Consider the following 14,443-nt stretch of genomic DNA (forward strand, 5'->3'; position numbering starts at 1 on the left):
CAAATGTAATATTTTGAAAATTTCTACAGTAAGATATTATCCTTGGTAGAGTAGAATAAGGAAATAAAGTGATAAAAAGGGTAATATTGAGTTATGTCAACATTGGGAAATATATTATGACATATTAATTCAAGAAAGGACTAAATCGAAAAAGTGAGAAAAGTTTTGTGAGTCAAGAGTAAATATTCAAAATTTGAGGGGTTAAAGTGTAAATACAAAAAATTTTAAGGACCAAAGGTGTAAATATTTTAAGGGTGGAATGATCTAGAAACTAAGAAAAATGAGTGGATTAGGACCAAATTGAAAAAGGTGAAGAATTTTGAAGGACTAAATCATAACTTTACCAAATTAAGTGATGACTCAAGGATAAAATTTTAAAAGATCATGAAGGGCAAAATGGTCATTTAGAAGAGAGAGAAATCTAGAAGATAATGATGATGTTGGAGATATTTTAGATTAAATAAATAAATATTAGTTTTTTAATATTTTAATTTGATTTTTAAATATTATTTTATTATTTTATTGTTTAGTATATATATGTGGAAAGAAAGATGAAAAAAAACAACCAACCCATCATCTTCCATACATCCAACGTGAGAAGAGAGAAAGAAAGAAAGTTTTGCTTTCTTTACAATTTGGTCCCTCCTTCAAAAAAAAGTTACCATTTTCACTTAGAAATCAAAAGAATTTCCATATTCATCAAGAGAGAAAGATAACAAGGAGATTATGGGGAGCTAGAATATCAAGTTACATTCAAGAAATAAAAGCTGGAGGAGGGAGAAAATCAAGTTAAAGATTGAAATCAATGGCATAAGGTAAGAACATCAAGATTTTTATATACCTTTGAGTTTGATATTATTGAAAAAGTAGGAAATTAATGTTAAGGTAGAGTTTCATTATATAAGGTTCTATATTCTTGTTATGTTAGTAAAGGGAAATAAGAGAAAGTGATGGAAAATATTGAAGAGAAAGGAAAGGAAAGTGTTATAAATTTAGTTATCAACATTTTACACTAAAATAGTTTTGAGACAGCAGCAATAGTTTGACTTTGCAAATCTATAAAAAATCGTATAAATGGAATTAAAGGATGAAAAAAATATGAAATTAAATCTTATTGGGTCTATTTTCTCATAGAATAAACGGTGTAAGAAATTTAATTGTAAATTATGAGATATAATAGGTTTTGTGAGATAAGGTCAGAATGATTTCGGGTTCCCCTATATTGAATTTGGAAAATCATAAAATATTGTATAAAAATAATTAGAGGCTTAAATTTATATTTGTAAATACTTAATGAGTCTATTTTAAATATAAACAAACGGTAAGATCATTAATATTCTGTACGAGGAGATAATTAATTTTTAGTGAAGAAGGGTTGGGACTGTCAGACAGCAGAACAAGGATGACTTTAAAGAATAAAATGTACTTATTCGCTAAACCAAAAATTCTGAAAATTTTATGGTAAGAATATATGTGAGTCTAGTTTCAAAAAAAATTAACGTATCTTAATTTAGAGTTTTGTATCTCAAGATATAAATAATTTAGTGACTATGACTCAAAGTGGACAGCTTTGAATGAATATATAAGCAAATGGTGAAATTATAGCTAATGTTACCTATAAGCATGTTATATACATTAAGGATGTGGAATGGAGAGGAGGAGGAAAATATATGATTATTCAACTAGCATGAGTTTTCATTAAAAATGATCAATTTACATGTTTTAGGTTTAGGGACTAAATTGAACAAATGTGAAACTTTAAGGGTAAATTTGTAAAAATGTCAAAAAGTGACCAAATTGCATGAAATGAATTTTTTTATGATTTAAATTAGTAAATTGAATGAAATACTAATTTAGATCAAGATTGGGTGGAAATTCGAGAAAATAGAAAATTACCAAAATGTCCCTAAATTTTGGTATTTCTACAATTTAGCCTGGTAAGTTCGTATGAACTGTATTCTGTATAATTTTAATTAAAGTGAATGTTATTTGATGATGAATATTATATAGATATGTGTTTTATTATTGAAATTGAATTATTATTGGTAATATCTACAATTATTAGATGCAGTGAGATGACTATCAGAAGCTCAATTGTGGTTGGTAGGAAATGTTGCATTATTTATATTGTGAAGAATTATAAAAGCATGTTAACAATTTGAAATTTTTAATAATTAATGAAATTTTATAACTCGGTTCAATACGTTTACAAGTGTATGTGTTCTGGTAATGCCTCGTACCCTATTTTGGTGTCGAATATGGGTAAGGGGTGTTACAAAAGCTGTAAAAAATTAAAACAAAGTTAATTAAACCAAAATAATTAAGAATGTTTGAAACTTATTCAGCAGCTAGATTAGCTAGCTAAATGGAAAATCAGTTCAAAGTAAAGTGCAAGGGAATTCGACGAGCAATCCCAAGCTCGATCGGTGGAAACCTTTTCCCAAATTTGTCCCACCAAAGTCGAATTTGCTTCTTTGATTGCTTGGATCGAGCTCGATTAGTTGGACTAGTTTGTAGCTTGATTGGATCTCGATTGGAGTCTGTTGAGTCCTCGGGCTGGTTTGTATCACATGCTCTTCCCCTCTTCCCCATCTTTTCTTCTTTTTTCCCTGCCAAATATGCAGTCAATATGCCAATCCAAAAAAAGTAGCTACCTTTTAAAATTTCCAAATTTTTGGGTTTCAAGGTTAAAAAGCACTTACAGCCACTATTGGCTGTAGCTGTACCGTCCACTGCTGCTAAAGAACTTAATAGGAGTGTTAACAAATTTCACATCAAGGACCGCATACGCTAGTAATAATATAAAACAAAATAGTGTCGATAGCATTCCACTATGTTTGTAAACTGATACCATTTAAAAAATTGGATCAAAGAGAGTAACAAGCAATAGGATCAAAAACAGAAAATCAAATATAGCAGAGTGAGTGCAAAGGTAGAGAGTAGATAACATTAACCGAGCCCTAACTCAAAATCTGATGACTCAAGTTTCAAATTTTACCTTAATTAATATTATGCTATTTGGTTTGATCTGTCGGAAGCTTGAAGACGGAGACTGGAGGATGAGGAGAATTGGGCAAGACTGGCCAGAGTTGTTGAGAGAAGCTTGATTTCGAGAATTTTAGGAGAGACTTTAGGAAATATAATTTTACTACTTCTATGAATCTATACCCATGTAAATCATCGATGTGTTTTTTTTTTAAATAAGCAGGACTAATTTCAAAATGCATGAATAAAACTGTTTGTTTTTAAGGGGACTCGAACTTTTTTGAAAATTGAATTAAACCCCTCCCAATTTTTTTCATCCAATTAAATCTCTAATCTAAAGGAAATTAACTAAATAAGCCTTTTGACTGATATTGACTGTTAGTATTTAACATAAATACTGATGTGATCGTTAACAAACGTCACGTCAGAGCCATTTTTTAACATGGTACAACCACATGCCTATTGCCACGTTCGCAAAAAATAAAAAATTAGTTATTTTAAAAATAATTACACAATGAATCTGGATAATTAGTTGTCCAAGTTTTTTGAACATTGACACATATTTGTCTATATTCATTCTAGAAGTATAAAAAGCATAAAAATAAATAAATTTTATAAAAATTATTAGAAACTAATTAAAAAGAATAAAACTTTATAAATTTATAATAAAAAATATTATAAAAAATATTATAAATTTATTTAAAATCATTAAAATTTTTTTAATTTATAAAAAATTAAAATTTATAAAAATTATTAGAAATTAATTTAAAATCATAAAATTTAAGAAAATTTAGAAAATTTTATAAACTATTAGAAACTAATTGAAAAACTTACTCTAACACAAGCCTACTCTAATGTCATGAGGCTAAAACTTTAATTTGACAAATCGCGTGGCTTTAAGCTATTCATTTACTTCAAATTTGCCTAAGTCAGCCTAGCTCTCAAAAGACAAGAATTCTCCCGGAAATTCTCTAAGGCGTTGAAAAATATAGCGAAAGCAACTCAAAACAAAAAGAGCAACAAAAGAGTTGAAAAGCCACAAGAAAGCAATGTACACCAAGTGTTTAAGTATACACTCTCAAATATATTCTTTAACTATCAACGGGATGATTACAAATGAAGGGAAATGTGCCTATTTGTAGTTGAGCTCCCTTATATCCAACAGTATAGATTGAATTAAATTGTCACACCTGATTTTCCAGGATGCCCGAACTCAAAGAAGAGTCAAGGAGCTGATTGAATAGTATCAGAAAGTTGGGGACACTAGCAATAAATTTAGAGAATTAAGTGGCTAGTTAGGAGAAACTTAGACTCCAAAACTAGTTTGGTTTGATTGGGACCGACTAGTGACATAATAGGAAACATAATAATTAGGATTGTGTGGTGATAACGATCTGTGAAGATCGTGCCATAAGGGTATATATATAGGTAGAAGGATGACAGAAGAGGGAATTTATTAATTCTATTTACCCATTCTTCTTTCAAAAATCGTTGTCTTTTTCTTCAATTATCCTGAAGAAGAAGAGGCTGTACTTGCGGGAGACTCTGCATGTTGTAGTAGTCATGGGCATGGATGTCCGGAGAGGAGAAAAATTGATGGACTGTTGCTAGGTCTAAGAAGGCATTAGAATTCGAGAAAGCCAAGGTGACAAGGATAAGGAAAAAATGTGAGTTTCTACACCCTTCTTCTAGGTGATAAATGATAATATGCTACTTGTATGAACTAGGGAATGCATGAAGAGTATTTTATGCATGAATGATGTTGTTGAGTCATGACAAGCTGAATATTGTTGCTTTAAGATAGATGATGATTAGATGAATATATTGCATGATAACTATGGGGAAAAAACTCAATAGGATAGATAAAGTTAGGAGGGGAAATGAGGAGTGAACTGTTGGAAAATTGGGTTTGAAAAACGCAACAAAAAATAAGTTTACAGAAAATCTAGAGTTCTATTTTTTTTTTCAAATAGGTTTATAGCAAAAAAAAATAGGTTTGTAACCACGAAACCTAACCATTCCCTAAAGAGAATGTAACAATGTGTAATAAATTCGAAAGACATGATCTTTGACATGGATGTATTGAATTGGACTATAATAATAGTCATGGTAGACGATCGTAATAAATTTTCTCACCACCAGATGTGAAAAATAAAGAAAACAAGAAAATAACAAGAATTCGCAAAAACTCTTTAAGAAGAGAGACAACTTATATATGAAAAGTCATTGGTTATGTACCTGTTGTACACTTGGAAAATAATATTCACTCTCAAAGTTTGCTATTAATAGATTTTGATTGGATTCAATGTCTACTACTAAAGTTTAATTTGCTTACTTCTTATCGTCAAGACTCAACGTAGAACAAAAAAATGTATGTTTTTAAATATTAAATCAACCTGATATATGATTTAAATATGTTGAGATAATCTTCTTTTTAAGTTTTGATTACATGTGTTACATTTTGTTTTAAGCATCTTATTTGTTCAAGAAAATGAATATTAACTGATTTATTTATGTCTCTATAGTAGGTTTTATAATTAAATAATATATTTAAAACATATCTAGTATGCAAATTTATGTTAACAAACCAATGGTTTTTACGGTTATTCAGATTTGATTTAGTTCAAAGAATTGTTAAATGTAGTAGTTCATACATTATATATTATTCCATTTGTTAATTATTTAGAGAAATAACACGAGCAATTGTAAATGAAAAGTTCTATGAGTTTGAATGGTTGGATTTTGAATTAAATTTCATGCATGTTATGATGATTGTTTTGAAAAAAATTGCTAGTTTTTCATTATGTCATATTTTTATGTTTGAGATGTGACATTTATTGATATATGCTTATTTCTATACATGACCTAGACAATTATTCTTGGTAGTTAACTGATAATGCAAAACTCTTGTTAAAAGGGTTTTAAATGTATTTTGAATTAAACTCGAGACTTTTCGCATCCGAAAAGGGAATCATACTACTAGACCAAATGCCTTACATTTAAAGATTTGGCGTGTTCTCTAAACTGAATATTGCATATAACTATTTAGAAATTATATTTATTGGCTTCGTGGCATTATAAGCTTCACGTTGATAGTAAAATTATCAATTTGTTACAATTTAGTACAATTGAAACAAATGTTAAAGTAAACCAGAAGTTTACTGATACAAATGCATTTACTACTTAACGTGACCAGTTAGACCATTCTGGATCATGTATGATGTGAAAATTAGTTGAGAATTCATATGGACATCCATTTTTTCTGAATGAAATTTGATTGTTCTCATTTAAGGAATTCTCATTTGTTGCCTTGATCAATACCAGAGAAATTTTCATCAAATCTGTAATAACAGGTTTGGACCACATGGCCAATTTTGGCATATAATTGTCACTACGGTCTAGAACAAGACCAACCACGACCATTATCACGAGACCAATCTCTTCCTTGCCATTTGTGTCATTGCTTAAACTCCTGAGGATATCTTTTGGAGTCTTCAGTATGTTTTGATCTTGCTACTGCATCTTGTTTATGGTAAGATGCCAAATTAGCTTGTAAAAGGACTTATGTTAGTAGAGCCAGCTGTCGTGCTTCACAATCAAGAAGCATCTCAATCAGTAAGTCAAGGGACATAGGAGTTGCTGAGGCAATCACACGAATGGACTCATATTCCATCGAAAGACCAGCCAAGATAATGCTAACTTGTTCATGTTCAGTAACCAGAATACCAGCTGCAATTAGACTATCACTCAGACTCTTTACTTTGAACAAATATTCTTTGATAGTAAGATTTGTTTTCTTGAACGAGTATAAAGCATGGCCTATACTCGAGATTTTGATGTTGGACTTGGCACCAAACTGTCTTTCAATGGTTGTCCAGACTTCAAAACTAGTATTGGCCGTCGTGAGATACATCAAGACATCATGTGTGACTGTGTACAATAGCCAGGAGGCAAGAAACTTATCCTATTTCTTATGAACAAGATAGGCAGGGCTTTCAATTAATTAACCCTCGTTCCTATCATAAGTGGAGAAGGAACAAAAACCGTGCCTAAAACAAACCCCTAAAGATCCTATCTTTCAAGAATCAATAAAATTTGATGCTTCCATAAGAGAAAATTATTGTCACCGAGTTTGATTGTGTCATGTTTGGAAAATTAATGAACTGTCTGCAAAGTGATACTGCCTTGACCCTACGAATGAATTGCTTTCCCAGTGTTGGAGGAATGACGAGGAGTATCAACCACTGGAACAGCCTTTGTAGCCATGAAACAGAAAAATAAAAATCTAGTTATACCAAGAAAATACTAGCTCTTGATACCATGTTAGATTCAGTGATAAAGAAGATAAGAAGAATTGTTTATTAATCTCATGAACCCACTTGAATATAGTAGTGAGAGTATTTAATACAATCAGATAATAGCTAACAGCTAAATACTTTGTTTAACAACTATCTAACTCATTTAACTAACTGCAACAGTAATAGTAACTGATGAAATACTCATAACAAAATGCATTTCGATGTTAATTCTAGGTGTGTTTTTCTAATCATTTTGTTGTCAAAACCATTTTAAAGGAGATGTTAGAACATTTTATCAGAGATATTCCTCAAAATATGAATGCATTGATAAATATACTCAAGAAGAAGATTGGACAGGCCAAACGAGGTAAGGAACAGACCAAGTATCTTCTTGTGCTTGATGATGTATGGAGTGCTGAAAAATGGGATGAACTGAAGAATCATCTTATGGGAATCAATAAAAATGGTGGGAATGGAGTTATTGTAACAACACGCATTCAAAATGTAGCATGAAAAGTACAAGCATTTCCAAATCAAATGCATCAACCAGGAAGACTAGAAGATGAAGAATGCTGGTCCATAATTAAAGAATGAGCATTGATGGCCTCTTTAATGTCTCACGAATTAGAGTTAATTGCAAAGGAAATTGCTAAACAGTGTCGAGGTGTGCCATTGGTAGCAAAATTATTGGAAAGACAATGAGCAACATTGAAATGAATCCCCGCGCATGGTTGGAAATTCAAAAAAGTGGTGCATGGGGTTCATCGAAAAGTGTGCTAAAAGGGGAAAATGTATTAAAATTAAGTTTTGATCACTTGTCTTCTCCATCTTTGAAGAAATACTTTGTGTACTGTGTCATGTTCCCTAAAGATTATTGCTTTGGAAAAAAATTGATCCAACTGTAGATGGCTGAAGGGTTTCTTGGCAGCTCTATTGTTTCAAATACTTGAATGAATGGTAATCAAATTCATTGTTTCAAGATGTCCAGAAGAACACTTGCTGGAATATTCTTACATTCAAAATACACGACTCGGTGCATGATTTATCTTTGTCTGTGTCAAAGTTTGATACATTATTGTTTCAAGAAAATTTCAGTCTCACCCTTATTGAGTGTTCTCATATCCGTCAATTAATTTTGGATGTGATAGGTAATCATTACCAAAAATTTTAACTGCAGTTACTCCAAAATTATACTTATTGTTTTTAGAGATTGATGTGTCCAATAAACTATCAAAAAGCTTCACAAGATTAAAATTTCTAAAGTTTGTGTGTGCTACTAATATTTGTGAGTTGCTAGATTCCCTTGGAGAATTAAAGCACTTGAGGTATTTGGGCGTCTATGGACTTTTATCAAAGCACTGCCTAAGTCCACAACCAAAATTTATAATCTGCAAACATTGAGGCTTTTAGGTTTACTGAGACTTACCTTTTTGGATAGATTGGAAAATCTGATAAGCTTGAAGCACTTGTATTTTGATAGAAAAGAGCTTCAGCCAGTTAATATTGGAAACCTAACTTGTCTTCAGGTATTACCCGTATTTTTTGTTGGTTCAAAAAGGGGACGTTCAATTAAGGAGCTAGGATCCCTAAAGGAATTGCGTGGAGAACTGAAGATATGCGATCTTGGGGGTATTAGAGACAAGCAAGAGCCTAATGGAGCAATTTTACATCTTAAAAAACAATATGCAAGTTGATAATTGATTTTGAAGGGAGTAATAGTGGGAGTAGTGGTTATAACAGTGAGGAAGTGATGGAAGGTCTCCAAACCCACACAAATTTGCAAAGCTTAGCTGTTAGCAATTATCAAGGTGAAAGCTTTCCCTCATGGATGTTAAAACCTGTTGGTGATTCTAATACTGGTTTGTTTTTGCTTAACATTTTAATAGAGCTAAAGTTTTTTTGATTGCATCAACTGTGAAAGTCTTCCACCTCTGGGCCAATTGCATAATCTCCAATTTCTTGAGTTGAGAAATCTGAAGAAAGTGAAATGCATGGGTAATGAATTTTATTGCAACGAAGGTATTGATGGTATGAATAAGGTGATTGTTTCACCTTAGAGAGGATGGGAAGTCTAGAATAATGGACAGCAATGGTGGCCACAGAGACATTCATGTTTCCTTGCTTGGAGGAGCTGGATATTTGTGATTGTCCCTTCTTGAAAAATGTTCCACTAACGGGGCAATGTTCATCTATTAAAAAGCCTCACATTTCCAAGTGTAAAACATTAAGCAAGATCAGAGACGGGTTGTCAACCTCTATTTATCTTAAAGAATTAGATTTAAAAGATTGTCCTAATTTAAGTTGGATTCCAGATTTGGAAGGATTTTCCTCTCTTCAAAATCTGTCAATTGATAGCTACAAGGAATTGGAAGTTCTTCCTATAACCGGAGGTTGTTCATCTCTTGAAAAGCTTATTATTTTGGGTTGTGAAAGTTTAAGCAAGATCGAAGACGAATTATTTAGCTCCACTTGTCTGAAATAATTATATCTATGTCATTGTTCTAATTTAAGTTCGGTTCCAGACTTGGAAGAATGTTTCTCTCTTAAAATTCTATCAATTAATAGCTGTAAGGAATTGAAAGTTCTTCCAGTAATAGGAAGATGTTCATCTCTTGAAAAGCTTAACATTTTTTGTTGCGAAAAATTAAACAAGATTGGAGACGGATTATTTACCCCCTCTCTTCAAAACCTGTCAATTGATAGTTGCAATGAGTTAGAAGTTCTTTCGTTACCTGAAAGGTGTTTATCTCTTGAAAAGCTTAGCATTTTTGGTTGCGAAAAATTAAGCAAGATTGGAGATGGATTATCTACCTGCGCTTGTCTCAAAGAATTAGGTCTATATAATTGTCCTAATTTAAGTTCGATTCCAAATTTGGAAGGAATTTTCTCTCTTCAAAGCCTGTCAATTAATAGGTGCAATGAATTGGAAGTTCTTCCAATAACTGGAAGATGTTCATCTATTGAAAAGCTTAGAATTTCCAGTTGTAAAAATATAAGCAAGATCGGAGATGGATTATCTACCTCCCATTGTCTCAAAGAATTATATATATCTTTGTTCTAATTTAAGTTTGATTCCAGATTTGGAAGGATTTTCCTCTCTTCAAAATCTGTCAATTAATAGCTACAACGAATTGGAAGTTCTTCCCATAACAAGAAGATGTTCATCTCTTGAAAAGCTTAAAATTTCCAGTTGTAAAAATATAAGCAAGATCGGAGACAGATTATCTACCTCCACTTATCTTAAAGAATTAGATCTATATCTTTGTTCTAATTTAAGTCGGATTCCAGATTTTGAAGGATTTTCCTCTCTTCAAAATCTGTCAATTGATAGCTGCAAGGAATTGGCGAGTTTTCACTAAAAGTACCACTGTCGTCCCTTAAAAAATTAAGGATACATGATTTCCCTAAGTTAAAGTCCATTCCAAGTCTAGATGAACTCTCTTCTCTCACAGAATTAGAATTTAACAAACTAGGCTAAGGATGGAGTTGTCTGCTACCAAATATGTTACGATCCAATACTTCCCTTTTTAGTCTAACAATAGTAAATTTGCTTGATCTGATATGGATTCTAGATGACAGCCTTGGTAGGCTTAATTTCTTGGGAGAATTAGCCATTGGTGGTTTCTCAGAAGAGTGATGCAATCCCAAATCCGAAATAGGAAAATATTGAGAGAAGAAGAAGAACAGAGAAAAGAGAAGAATTCTAAAAATTTTCTTCAGTATTTTCATAACCATTTTTCCATAAACTCTTGCTTAAAACGGAAAAATAACAAAATAATAATGTGGCAATTTCTGTTATAACCATACTCACTATTTAACTAAAGTCTCTACCATTTAGAACAGACCCCTTTTTACTCTCCCATTTCTTACTTAGTTTTCTAGCCTGTAACAAGTACTGCCTCCTAAGGAAAGGATCCTTGTCCTCAAGGATGAAAGTGAGGAAATTTGGTTTGAAGTAGGGGTAGAGATTCCCATGCTGCATCTTCAGGAAAGGAGTCGATCCATTCAACTAAAACTTCAGTAACAGCTTGGTTTCCTTTTTTAACTATCCTTCTATCCACGATTTTGACTGGTTCTTTCTACAATGCACCATGAGCATCCACCAAAGGTAAGTGAGCTTGAGTAGGAACTGAGCCTATATGTTTCTTCAACTGAGAAACATGAAAGGTCGGATGAATACGGGAGCCTAGAGGTAACTGTAGAGTATACGCCACTTCTCCCACTTTCTTGATCACAGGAAAGGGTCCATAATACTTAAGAGATAATTTTTTTATTAAGGACCTTCCTAACTGTCTGCTACCTATAAGGTTTTAGTCGCAAGTATACTAAATCACCAACTTGGAAACTCCTCTTTATCAGCGAACTACTTCATACGAGCCTGAGCCCTTTGAGATGGAATTGTAATAGTTTTCTTGTAGCCTCCCTAGTTTGCAAACTTCTGTCAATCACTGCCACTGAGGAAGCTCCTGCTAAGTAGGGCACGTGTGGAGGTGGAGACCGTCCATACAAAGCTTCATATGGGGTAAGTTGAATGGAGGAGTGGAAAGATGAATTATACCACCACTCTGTGAGGGGTTACCAATGGAACCAATTTGCATGTGTTTCACCTATCATACATTTCAGATAATTCTCAAGACACTAATTTAATACCTCTATTTGACCATCCATTTGAGGGTGGTATGCTGTGGACAATAGAAGTCTGGTACCAGCTCATCGAAATAACTCCTGCCAAAATCCACTAACAAAAATCATGTCTTTTTCTGATATAATTGAATCAGGCATGCCATGAAGCTTATAAACATGATTCAAATACTCTTGTGCCACATCCTTAGCTGTATATGGATGAGATAGGGCCAAGAAATGACCATATTTAGTCAAATAGTCCACTACAACCAAAATGGAATTTTTCCTGCATGAGTTCGACAATCCTTCAATGAAATCTAAGCTGATAATAGACCAAACTCGATCAGGCATAGGTAACAGCTGAAGGAGTTCTGGAGATGCTACTGTCTCACTATTGCATCTTTCATAGACCAAACACTTCAGAATCCAATGTTTAACATCACTGGTTAGGCCCTTCCAGTATAGCAAACTAGCTAAACGCTTTTGGGTAACATGTACACCCGAGTGACCTCCAACAACGCTGGCTTGAAAATGGTGAAACAATTCCCGTCGTAACTGTAGATTCTTCCCCACCATAATTTTCCCTTTGCTTCGCAGAAATTGGCAATTCCACAAGTACTTTTGGTCTTCAGATCTATGCTGCTGGATATCATGTATGGTCTTTTTCAACTTATCATCTATTTCATATGATTGTTTCACCTGCTCCAAGAGCCCAGAAATAATAGAACTAATTGATAATTGAAAGAACTGACCTTGCTCTAGCTTAGGCTGTCAAGAAAGAGCATCAGCCACTGTTGTTGATCCCTTTTCTGTAGGAGACCTCAAAGCCATAACCTAATATTTTAGCTACCTAGCGTTGCTGAAATGGAGTGATAGCTACTTTATCAGACAAAAATCGCAGGCTTTGGTGATTAGTTCAAATTTTGAAATGTCTCTCCACTAGGTAAGCATGTCACTTCCTAATAGCCAATAAAACTGCTAGCATCTCCTTTTCATAGATTGATAGAGCTTGATGTCGCACACCTAAAGCATTGCTAAAGAAAGCCATCGGTCTCCCTTACGGTTGCAGCATTGCTCCAATTCCAAACCCACTCGCACCAGTATCCACTGTGAATTCAAGCTGAAAGTTTGGTAACACCAGGACAGGTGCTGCACATAAGGCTTCTTTTAATGATTGAAAGGCCACAGTTTCTTGGTCAGACCAACCTCAACCATTTTTTTTCAACAAGTCTGTAAGGGGATTGGCTAGCATTCCATAATGTTTAATGAATCTCCTATAATAGTCGGATAGTCCAAGAAAGCTTCTCAATTCTTTTACTGATTGAGGAATGAGCCATAAAGAGATACATTCAATCTTGGATTTATCCATGGAGACCGTTCCCGCATGTAGCACATGTCTTAGATACTTAATTTGAGAAGTGCCAAAACAACATTTATTCTTTTTAGCAAACAGTTGTTGCTCCCTTAAGATGAGAAGGACTGCTCTCAAATGTCACAAATGTTCGGACCAAGACTTTAAATATACCAGTATGCCATCTAAGAATACGAGTACAAACTTCCTCAACAATGGTTTGAATATTGAATTCATAAGAGCCTGAAAGCTAGAGAGAGCATTAGTGAGGGCAAAAGGCATCACGAGGAACTCACAATGCCCCTTATGTGTCCTGAATATTATTTTATTTCGGACCTTAAGTCTAGCTTGAAAAACACCCGAGCTTCCCCCAACTCATCCAGCAACTCCTCAATTATGGGAATGGGAAACTTATCCTTGATTGTATGTTAATTTAATTGTCTATAATCAACGCACAACCTCTAGCTTCCATCTTTTGACCATCACTGTAGGAGAAGCAAAAGAGCTATTGTTATCTCTAATTATTCAAGCTTGGAGTATCTCTTGAATTAATTTTTCCATCTCTCCTTTTTGAATGGTCGGATATCTGTAGGTCGAATTTTAATCACAGCTCCTTCGTCCTTCAAGTTAACAAATTTTTCCAGTAAACCCTGAAGTTGTTCTTCACTGTCATTAACTACCATAGCCAAAAGTGTCACTTGATTAGGTGAGCTCATTACCACTATATAAGGTCCCAAAACATACCCTACAGCCATAAAACATCTTGAATTCGAACCAAATTTTTTGCTGCTAATGAACCAGGAACAATACCATGAATAATACATGGTTCACCCTTAACCATAAATTGCATGGTGAAGGAACTAAAGTTCCAAACAATATCTCCCAAACCTAGTAACCATTGGACCCCTAACACTATGTCACAGCCTTTCAGAGGCAATACCATAAAATCTATTTCAAACTGGTAGTTTTGAACTTCCCATCGAACTCCTTTGCACATTCCCCTGGTGAACAAATAGCTCCCATTTGCAACAGAGACCTTCAACTGCTCTCAGTGCATTACGGGCAGCGATAACCTACTAACCATCCTCGCATCAATGAAATTATGTATGTTGCCTAAGTCGACCAGGATGATGGCCCAACTGGATCCTACCCGAGCAGCCACTCTCATGGTATTATGGCATTGTAA

At 33.6% G+C, this 14,443-nt stretch overlaps 1 pseudogene; it reads right to left on the bottom strand.

Moving 5' to 3' along the window:
• Window positions 1-6,898, bottom strand: part of LOC107931326 (UDP-glycosyltransferase TURAN-like) — a 32,096-nt pseudogene extending 25,198 nt beyond the window's left edge.
• Between the last annotated feature and the right edge of the window lie 7,545 nt (window positions 6,899-14,443).

This window comes from Gossypium hirsutum, chromosome D09, assembly GCF_007990345.1.
Source record: "Gossypium hirsutum isolate 1008001.06 chromosome D09, Gossypium_hirsutum_v2.1, whole genome shotgun sequence".
NCBI lineage: Eukaryota > Viridiplantae > Streptophyta > Magnoliopsida > Malvales > Malvaceae > Gossypium > Gossypium hirsutum.